This window comes from Heterodontus francisci, chromosome 18 (assembly GCF_036365525.1).
Source record: "Heterodontus francisci isolate sHetFra1 chromosome 18, sHetFra1.hap1, whole genome shotgun sequence".
Classification (NCBI taxonomy): domain Eukaryota; kingdom Metazoa; phylum Chordata; class Chondrichthyes; order Heterodontiformes; family Heterodontidae; genus Heterodontus; species Heterodontus francisci.
The window spans coordinates 32,040,849-32,051,201 of NC_090388.1; the positions used below are offsets into that span (position 1 = coordinate 32,040,849).

Genomic DNA, 10,353 nt, shown 5'->3' on the forward strand with positions numbered 1-10,353 from the left:
GGTTTTTGTTTCAGACAGTTGAGTGCGTTTCCTGTTTTTTTTATCTGATTGTGTGAATGTTTGGGTTTTGTAGCCCATGATGTCAAACCGGAAGTTTGGTGCAATGCAGTTGATTCAAAGTTATTTCAAAGTATAACGTTTTTCCGTAGTGCTTCTATTAGTGGCATTTTTAAAATATATATATATATATATATATATACATATATACACACACAACAGGCAGAAGAGGAACAAGAGCGGATTGTGCATTTCTTTGGGCGTGACAAATGCTAAGTTTATCATATTGTCGGCTCTCCTCAATAATTTGAGGAATAGTATTGCTTTGTACGATTAGGGAGCATGAAAACATAACGTACGTCTGCAATACAGCAAGAATATTCAACACCTTTGTCAAAAAATGCTAGAAAGAGAGACTAGTTCTCAGGTCAGTGAACATAATAAGCAATTGATTTTAACAATGAACAAATGATGTGAAGACAACAGTCACTGTGCACTTTGAGATTGTTGCACAGTGATGATAAATCATTGTATTGACCAGTGTTTTGGGACGCTGTATGGATTACCATTGTTCGGATTATCTCAAGGGCAACTGAAAATGAATTATTTTTCAATTAACCCATTCAATTTACTTTTGCAAGAAGAATATTCTCTTGTACATAAAATCAACATAATCTATGTTATAAAAACACAGAATACTTTTCTTTTTAAGGTGAAGAAGAAACTTGCACCTGAACTTTATCCCATTCAAAACAAGGACCCTACAACTGTGCATGAGGACACCAGCCTGCACTAGGTAAGATGTATATATTTCTGAGCTGAATTGTTAGTCAACAGCAGTGTAATGATTTTGATGGATTGTATCTAATAAAGTCAAAGAAATGTAATACTGAGAAATGATACAGAAAGTGTATTAAAGATTGTGAAGAATAGATCATTTGAAATGGGAGAAAAATATTTTATAATTTAATTTAATTTTATGGTATTAATTAGCACCATTTGCTGCCTGAGAAATGCCAAACGACAATGGGGAAAGGTTGAAATTCTCTATAATTTTAGCAGTGCAAATACAAAACAGGATTTCCAGAGTCTGGACTTCATTGGTAATATTTTTGTTAGGAGGAAATTGACCCCAAGGTGTTAAGTGGGCCATTACATAGGTCCTGTTTTTCAGACTGGGGCTAAGAAGCCAAATAAAGATCTACTACAAGTGGGTCCATGATGTGTGAAAACTATATACTGGTTTGGTCCTTCTGCTCCCTCCGTTACTATGGCAATGGGCTTCCTGAGCAGTAATTGAAGGAAACCTATCTTGACAGGGTTTCCATGGCAATATAGGGTACAGGTCGATGAGATAAAACTAAATGTAATGGTAAATTCAAGACTCAGGTCTAGTTAACCCAGTTTTCTCTACCTGTGACAACAGTTAGCAAAATTAGGTGAATTTGGGGATGTAAGACCTGAATTAGGCGCTAGGTTGAGCCTCTAGTCTTGATTAATGCTGGAGCAAAGCAGAGAAGTGTAACATTGGAAAGTCAGGCAGGATGGGCTTGCATTGTATACCAGTTCCTCATTCTGACTAACAGCAATGACCTGGACTCAGCTGGCAATATAAGTTAGATATGGCTGTTGGGTCTAAAGGGATCAAAGGGTATGGGGCGAAAACGGGAACAGGTTACTGAGTTGGATGATCAGCCATGACCATAATGAATGGTGGAGCAGGCTCGAAGGGCCGAATGGCCTACTCCTGCTCCTATTTTCTATGTTTCTATGTTATTCAGGTGCATAGGCTGCACAAATCATTTAGTAGTTGTAGTTAGCTTATTAATTTGCCATGAATATTAAAACTTTTAAGTGAGACCTCACGTCGCCGTTTGGTGAAAGAGCGTCTGCATTATAGAAACACATGCAGGGATTTTCCATAGAATTAAATAGAATTTAAAACACAGGAACAGGCCATTCAGCCCAATTGGTCTATGTTGATTTTATGCTGTACACGAGGCTCCTGACACCCTACATCATCTAACCCTATCAGCATAAATTTATACTCCTTTCTTCCTAATGTGTTTATCTAACTTCCCCTTAAATGCATCTGTGATACTCGTTTCAACTATTCCATGTGGTAGGAAGTTCCACATTCTAACCACTTTCTAGGTAAAGATTATTTTACATAATTGTTATAAGTATTTGATATTTCATTAATAAAAGCAAACTAATGAACAATTGTTAAGAGGTGTCATTACAAAGGTGTTTTTGTATTATTTAATTGCTAGCATGTGACTTATTGCTGTCTTTTTTGCCATTAAAAAATAACGTGGATGATGGGGAAAAATAAATCACCAGAAATTAAACCACTGAGAAGGTTAATATTTGACAATTATCATTGGATGATGAAAAAATATTTCACAGTAAAGCAATTTACTAAGAAAGGTAAAGAGATTACTGTCACATTTGAAACAGCTTTTCCACATTTTTGTTTCTTTTTCCAATGGCGAATAGCTAGTTAGCTCCCTGAAGTGATGTATTTATTGCATAATAACATTAACTTTATTGGTGTGAGTTTTATTGTATGGCAGATTGATTGAGGGAGCAGTATAGGAAGCAGACAATCAAAAGAGATAAATAAATATGAAGAAATATATCTCAGTAAGATGCTTTTAAACTACCAGGAAATAATTTGCACCATAGGTATTGACAGTCAATTTCACATTGGTATCATCATGAGACCCTTAAGGTATTGAAGTAAAAATCGTATTTCTACACTGGTGACAGCACAATGGAATCCCTTGATACTTTAATCTAGTTTGACATTCCCCAAGATACATACAGCACTCAAAGTAATTTGAACAGAGTCCGACTCCCTCAATTCACCAAAAAGCTTAAGGGAAGAATTCCCCTGGTGTCTATGTACAATGGCATTGTAGAAGGGTGCAGATTTCATCCATTTGCTATTTCTAGCAACACTGTAATAATGGAAGTCATTTTAACCTTCAGTGGTCCTGTAAAATTGACAATATCAGATTGTCCACCTGTAATACATTGTCCACCTGTAATACATCCCTTTCCTTTACATTGAAGTCAAAGGGCAACAGGAAAATCAGGCGGGGTGCATAATCAGCAGCTGATCCTTAATTGCCCTTTTTATACCACCACCAAAAGTTAAAATTACCCACAATATGTTTATGACTTTAACATAAATAATAAACAGGAGAAATCTTCACCAGAGGGATTCTGAACCTGTGCAAAATGTTATTTATAGAACATTGTTGGTAATCATTTTAAGGGTTTTTTGAAGTTCATCTGACTTTGTCACTTGTGAGTTACAGAGTTAATTTCACACACACAAATATGGAAAATGTCACCCATCAGAGTAATTTCTACCCTTTGTGTCAACAATTATAATTGGAACAGTAAAAAAAAAGTTGGTTCGGTGTCAGCTTGCAATGAGGCCTATATTTCCATATTGTGTGCAACACATGTAAAGAATCCTCCAAGTCAACACAAGATTTATTGGAAGTTGCCAAGATCCATTTGTTCTCAGGATTTCTGTCCTCCCCACGCGCACCCCACCCCCCCCCCCCCCCGTCCCCCCACCACCCCCCCCCCCCCCCTCAACGTCCCTTAAAGGAAGTTAATTGTGTGAACGGATGGCTTGTGGGTGACAAGACATACCTCTTACTGCCATGGTTAATGATTGCACTAAGAATTGCAAGAGCAGCATAGAGGAGCGATACACTAAGCACATGCCTGTACCAGGATGGTCATTGACCGTACCATTGATGTTTTTAGCAGGCATCTTTGCTCTTCAATAGGTCAGGAGGAGCTCTTTAATATTCTCTAGGTCATGTGTTTTGCATAATTGTAGCTTGCTGTGCCCTGGATATGGGCATTCATGGGAAGCTGGCATAACCTGCTTTCGAGCCAGACTAACATGAAGGCTTACATCAGAATGGCCATCACTCCATGGCTCCTCAATGACTGCTGCACAGAGGATCAACTTATTGATGAGGTCTTCTCATCTGTTTAACAAGATTAACCTATGTCACAATTTCCATAACTCCTTCTTCCCCCCCCCCTTTAAATAAAGGAAAATTCCTGCAATCCCATACCCATTCTAGAATATCACATCAAGCTACCTTAATGCCTATTCCGGTGTTTATCATTTGATTCAGTATGTCAGCACCAAATAAGTACACCTCTTGCTGAATGACTGTAATGTCCATGACATAAGTGCGCATTCTTCTTGAACGTAAACCACATCTTACGCTTTCCTCAAATTGTGATTCCCATGGCTAACTAATCATGCTCTTCTTTCCCCGATTCTAGTGCTTCTTCTTGGATTATCCTGAGGGCCAATATTGTGAGAAGTGATTAGCTGCTCCTGTGCTACAAAGGCTCGTGGGACTGAGGTGACCTCCTCTCAGGTCAGCTTGCTCCTGAAAGTGACCAACTGTCTTGGCAGGCTGGCATTGCTTTCAATGTGCCACTTATGTGTGCCCTGAGGGGGAAGGCTTGATGCCTGCCATGTGCTGCTGGCTGTACCCAAAACAGCGGCCTAAGACAGGTTGCCTCCAACCATTGCAATGATTCACCCTGGTTCTGTGTTTTCACTGATCAGTGGGCTGGCTGGTCTTATGGCATCAATCAGATCCTGATAGCTCTGAGCGACAATAGCCTTCAGTGTCTGTATAATATGGCTGAAGTTTAAAGTTACGATTTAGTAAACTTCTTTGTTTAATTTTAGTTAATAGTGTAATGCTAATGCATTGAAAATTATTTGGCGAGACTTTAGCGAATATCGCCTTTTGAAAACAGAACCAGGACATATAACAGACATTATACATAGAAAAAAACAGGAAAATGGGCAGTTTTTTAAAAATTAATTCATGGGATGTGGGCGTCACTGGCCAGGCCAGCATTTATTGCCCATCCCTATTTGCCCTTGAGAAGGTGGTGGTGAGCTGCCTTCTTGAACTGCTGCAGTCCATTTGGGGGAGGTACACCCACAGTGCTGTTAGGAAGGGAGTTCTTGGATTTTGACCCAGCAACAGTGAAGGAACGGCGATATAGTTCCACGTCAGGATGGTGTGTGACTTGGAGGGGAACTTGCAGGTGGTGGTGTTCCCATGCATTTGCTGCCCTTGTCCTTCTAGTTGGTAGAGGTCGCGGGTTTGGAAGGTGCTGTCTAAGGAGCCTTGGTGCATTGCTGCAGTGCATCTTATAGATGGTACACACTGCTGCCACTGTGCATCGGTGGTGGAGGCAGTGAATGTTTGTAGATGGGGTGCCAATCAAGCAGGCTGCTTTGTTCTGGATGGTGTTGAGCTTCTTGAGTGCTGTTGGAGCTGCATCCATCCAGGCAAGTGGACAGTATTCCATCACACTTCTGGCTTGTGCCTTGTAGATGGTGGACAGGCTTTGGGGAGTCAGGAGGTGAGTTACTCACCTCAGGATTCCTAGCCTCCAACCTGCTCTTGTAGCCATGGTATTTATATGGCTACTCCAGTTCAGTTTCTGGTCAATGGTAGCCCCTAGGATGTTGATAGTGGGGGATTCAGCGATGGTAATGCCATTGAATGTCAAGGGGAGATGGTTAGATTCTCTCTTGTTGGAGATGGTCATTGCCTGGCACTTGTGTGGCCCAAATGTTACTTGCCACTTATCAGCCCAAGCCTGGATATTGTCCAGGTCTTGCTGCATTTCTACACGGACTGCTTCAGTATCTGAGGAGTCACGAATGGTGCTGAACATTGTGCGATCATCAGCGAACATCCGCACTTCTGACCTTATGATTGAAGGAAGGTCATTGATGAAGCAGCTGAAGATGGTTGGGCCTTGGACACTACCCTGAGGAACTCCTGCAGTGATGTCCTGGAGCTCAGGTGATTGACCTCCAACAACCACAACCATCTTCCTTTGCACTAGGCATGACTCCAACCAGCAAAGTGTTTTCCCCCTGATTCCCATTGACCTCAGTTTTTCTAGGGCTCCTTGATGCCATACTCGGTCAAATGCTGCCTTGATGTCAAGGGCAGTCACTCTCACCTCACCTCTTGAGTTCAGCTCTTTTGTCCATGTTTGAACCAAGGCTGTAATGCGGTCAGGAGCTGAGTGGCCCTGTCGGAACCCAAACTGAGCGTCACTGAGCAGATTATTGCTAAGTAAGTGCTGCTTGATGGCACTGTTGATGACACCTTCCATCACTTTACTGATGATTGAGAGTAGGCTGATGGGGCAGTAATTGACCGGGTTGGACTTGTCCTGATTTTTGTGTACAGGACATACCTGGGCAATTTTCCACATTGCAGGGTAGATGCCAGTGTCGTAGCTATACTGGAACAGCTTGGCTAGGGGCACGGCAAGTTCTGGAGCACAGGTCTTCAGTACTGTTGCCAGCATATTGTCAGGGCCCATGGCCTTGCAGTATCCAGTGCCTTCAGTCGTTTCTTGATATCATGCGGAGTGAATCGAACTGACTGAAATCTGTCATCTGTGATGCTGGGGACTTCAGGAGGAGACCGAGATGGATCATCAACTCGGCACTTCTGGCTGAAGATTGTTGCAAATGCTTCAGCCTTATCTTTCGCACTGATGTGCTGAACTCCCCCATCATTGAGGATGGAGATATTTGTGGAGCCACCTCCTCCAGTTAGTTGTTTAATTGTCCACCACCATTCACGGCTGGATGTGGCAGGACTGCAGAGCTTAGATTTGATCCGTTGGTTATGGGATCGCTTAGCTCTGTCTATCGCTTGCTGTTTACAGTTTGGCATGCAGATAGTCCTGTGCTGTAGCTTCACCAGGTTGACAGCTCATTTTGAGGTATGCCTGGTGCAGCTCCTGGCATGCCCTGCTGCACTCTTCATTGAACCAGGGTTGGTCTCCTGGTTTGATGGTAATGGTAGAGTGGGGGATATGCCGGGCCATGAGGTTACAGATTGTGGTTGAGTACAATTCTGCTGCTGCTGATGGCCCACAGCACCTCATGGATGCCCAGTTTTGCATTGCTAGATCTGTTCGAAATCTATCCCATTCAGCACTGTGGTAGTGCCACACAACACGATGGAGGGTATCCTCAATGTGAAGGCGGGACTTCGTCTCCACAATGACTGTGTGGTGGTCACTCCTACCAACATTGTCATGGACAGATACATCTGCGGCAGGCAGATTGGTGAGGACGAGGTCAAGTATGTTTTCCCTTCTTGTTGGTTCCCTCACCACCTGTCACATACCCAGTCTAGCAGATATGTCCTTTAGGACTCGGCCAGCTCGGTCAGTAGTGGTGCTACCGAGCCACTCTTGGTGATGGACATTGAAGTCCCCCACCCATAGTACATTCTGTGCCCTCGCCACCCTCAGTGCTTCCTCCAAGTGCTGTTCAATATGAAGGAGTACTGACTCATCAGCTGAGAGAGGGCAGTAGGTGGTAATCATCAGGAGGTTTCCTTGTCCATGTTTGATCTGATGCCATGAGACTTCATGGGGTCCAGAGTCAATGTTGTGGACTCCCAGGGCAACTCCCTCCCGACTGTATACCACTGTACCACCACCTCTGGTGGGTCTGTCCTGCCGGTGGGACAGGACATACCCGGGGATGGTGATGGCAGTGTCTGGGACATTGTCTGTAAGGTATGATTCCATGAGTATGACTATGTCAGGCTGTTCCTTGACTAGTCTGTGGGACAGCTCTCCCAACTTTGGCACAAGCTCCCAGATGTTAGTAAGGAGGACTTTGCAGGGTCGACAGGGCTGGGTTTGCCGTTGTCGTTTCCGGTGCCTAGGTTAATGCCCGGTGGTCCGTTGGTTTCATTCCTTTTTATTGACTTCGTAGCAGTTAGATACAACTGAGTGGCTTGTTGGGCCATTTCAGAGGGCATGTAACTGTCAACCACATTGCTGTGGGTCTGGAGTCACATTTAGGCCAGACCAAGCAAGGATAGCAGATTTCCTTCCCTAAATGGCATTAGTGAACCAGATGGGTTTTTACAACAATCGACAATGGTTTCATGGCCATCATTTGACTAGCTTTTTAATTCCAGATTTATTAATTGAATTCAAATTCCACCTCCTGCTGTGATGGGATTTGAACCCATGTCCCCAGAGCAATACCCTGGGGTTCTGGGTTACTAGTCCAATGACAATACCACTATGCCACCGCCTCCCCTGTATATAAGAAAATAAAAGCCTCTTCAGCATCAGCACACAGCATAACTGCCTGGGATTTCTGCAGGAGTTCTCTATAACTTTGACAAGAGATCACTAAACTCTCAGGAGAAATGGCATAAACGTCCATTTATGCTGTTTATTAAGGGTTTCCATTGATTTTACATGGGACATGGTGTAGAATCCTACAGAGGTTCTCCCATCACATCTCTAAATAATTGCAGGAGCAAGCACTTACACATCAGTTCATCCCCAACCAGCTCAGCTCTTGCGATTGCTGACTATGTGATTACGCCCCAAAAAGGATGCAGGCCACTTCTGGTTTATTGTTAAAATGTTGCACCTTCTTTGTAACGACAGACAGTCATGTTAAGTGAAAACATAAGTCATGCTCCATACAGCTTTTCAAATGCAGCATAATGCAGTAATTTCCAAATTTTCTGTGTGCAGACTCCCTCAAGTATTGATACACTTCCTGTGACTGCTGAAAGTATTGATACATTCCTGGAATCTACTGTTCTACTTTCCAAGACTGGATAGAAATCTCTTTATTCAGGGGTCTCATTTTTGCTACGATATCTTTTCAGCATTAGAATTTTTACTGGACTAGAAAAAATGGTGAAGCTGGAGACTATTGGTTGGCTAGATGTGTCTAAAGCTCTGAAGTTTAGCCAGGTCGATAACACAACCAAGAATTAAAGTACAGCATCTCTTATCACCACTTGTTGTCATCTTAGATCCACCTTCAGTATCGTATTCTTTTAATTGAAATCCAACCTAATTACAAACCATGGACACAAGTGTTTTACCATTACTTTTGATCAATGTGACTAACCACAGAAAATTCACACCGGAAAACCCTGAAACTATGAAAATGTACGAATATGTACAAAACCTTGAAAATCTGAAAACTGTGTGTTATCAATTCTCAACAGACAGTTGTCCATTTCTCATCTGAAAAATGGGCAACTAGCAGAGGAAAATCTGGTGGTCATCTTGGTTTAATTTTCAGGTAGGCCTTTAATCATTGCCGTCCAGCACTCATGCCCAAAACAGGCAGAAGGCTGTCTAAATTTGCAAACTGGGGCCTTGTGCTGGTTATAGGACACTGATTACAGTTTTTATGTAAAATGGACAGCAGATATGTCATATATATTAGTCCCTGTTGTACTGATTTAGCGACCTAACCAGCAGTCCTTTAAGGGTCTCCCGGAGGCCTCCCAGGTGAAGGTAAGTTTTTTTTAAAGATTTTGGTGATCATTCATGATCCTCCTATCCTCAAAAAGATCTGGGATGCCTACTGACCATTTCTCACTCCCCACCACCCCCACCCCCCCAAGGCCCACCCTACCCCCTCACAGGATCACTCCCCTCCACCAGGCCCCACCTACCTATTTTCCACCAACCAAAACCAGCGAGCTGCAGCAAAGCATTAGTTTGGCCCCTGCAGCTTTCCAGTAAAACTTAAAAACGGCCTGAACCTAAAAATGGTTCTGTCCTCCAAACTGGGACCATGGCTGGTTGCTATGGGCACACAACCAACTTTGCGCCAGTTTTGGGTCGAAGTTGAAAATTCCCTTCCCCGCCCAGCCCAGCACAATTGTAGTTTAAGCATTTTTTTTAATGACTTGTTGACGATTAAGTTGCTTGCTGTGGGAAAATAGATGAATTGTTATTGTATAATAAAACTCCCCCAAACTTTCGCTTCCACACTTTGTCTGGCTGTTGTTTTGGCTTCCTGTGCACACAAAACTCAAAACGTGTAAATTTCTTTATTCTTTTGTTTATTCAGTTCATTGCTTTTGTGTTTTGTTCCATTCTTAATAGACACCTCTAAATATTTCAGAAACCCAGTCAGTGATGTAACTTGCAGTCTTGTTTCCTGGCTCTGACTACATATAAGCACCCATGGAAAATTCTGAAGTACAGTGAAAGTCATAATATGGTGTACACAGTCATAAAAGTAGATTGATGGGAAGAAACAGTGTGGAGAAACATCACAGTGTTCCTGTAGTCACACACATTTTACATTCACAAAATGATTGGGAATTATTTTAGGGGAAAGAGGAAGTTGCAGTTCTGTGGATTGCTCCAGGCAAAAGAAAACGACATCAAGCAATTTACAAAATTTTTGCATTCATCTTCTCCTATAATTAAAAATTGTGAATCATCTTTATTGCCATCCATCAGGTT

The 10,353-nt window shown here is 42.5% G+C and overlaps 1 long non-coding RNA gene across 1 annotated transcript in view; it reads left to right on the forward strand.

The window, feature by feature from the left end:
• The first annotated feature begins 230 nt into the window (after positions 1 to 230).
• The window catches only part of LOC137379537 (uncharacterized), a 178,252-nt gene continuing 168,129 nt past the window's right edge, over positions 231 to 10,353 (forward strand). The window contains exons 1-2 of the long non-coding RNA XR_010976851.1: positions 231 to 424; positions 710 to 793. This is a non-coding gene — a long non-coding RNA (uncharacterized lncRNA). The remainder of the gene's footprint in view (positions 425 to 709; positions 794 to 10,353) is intronic.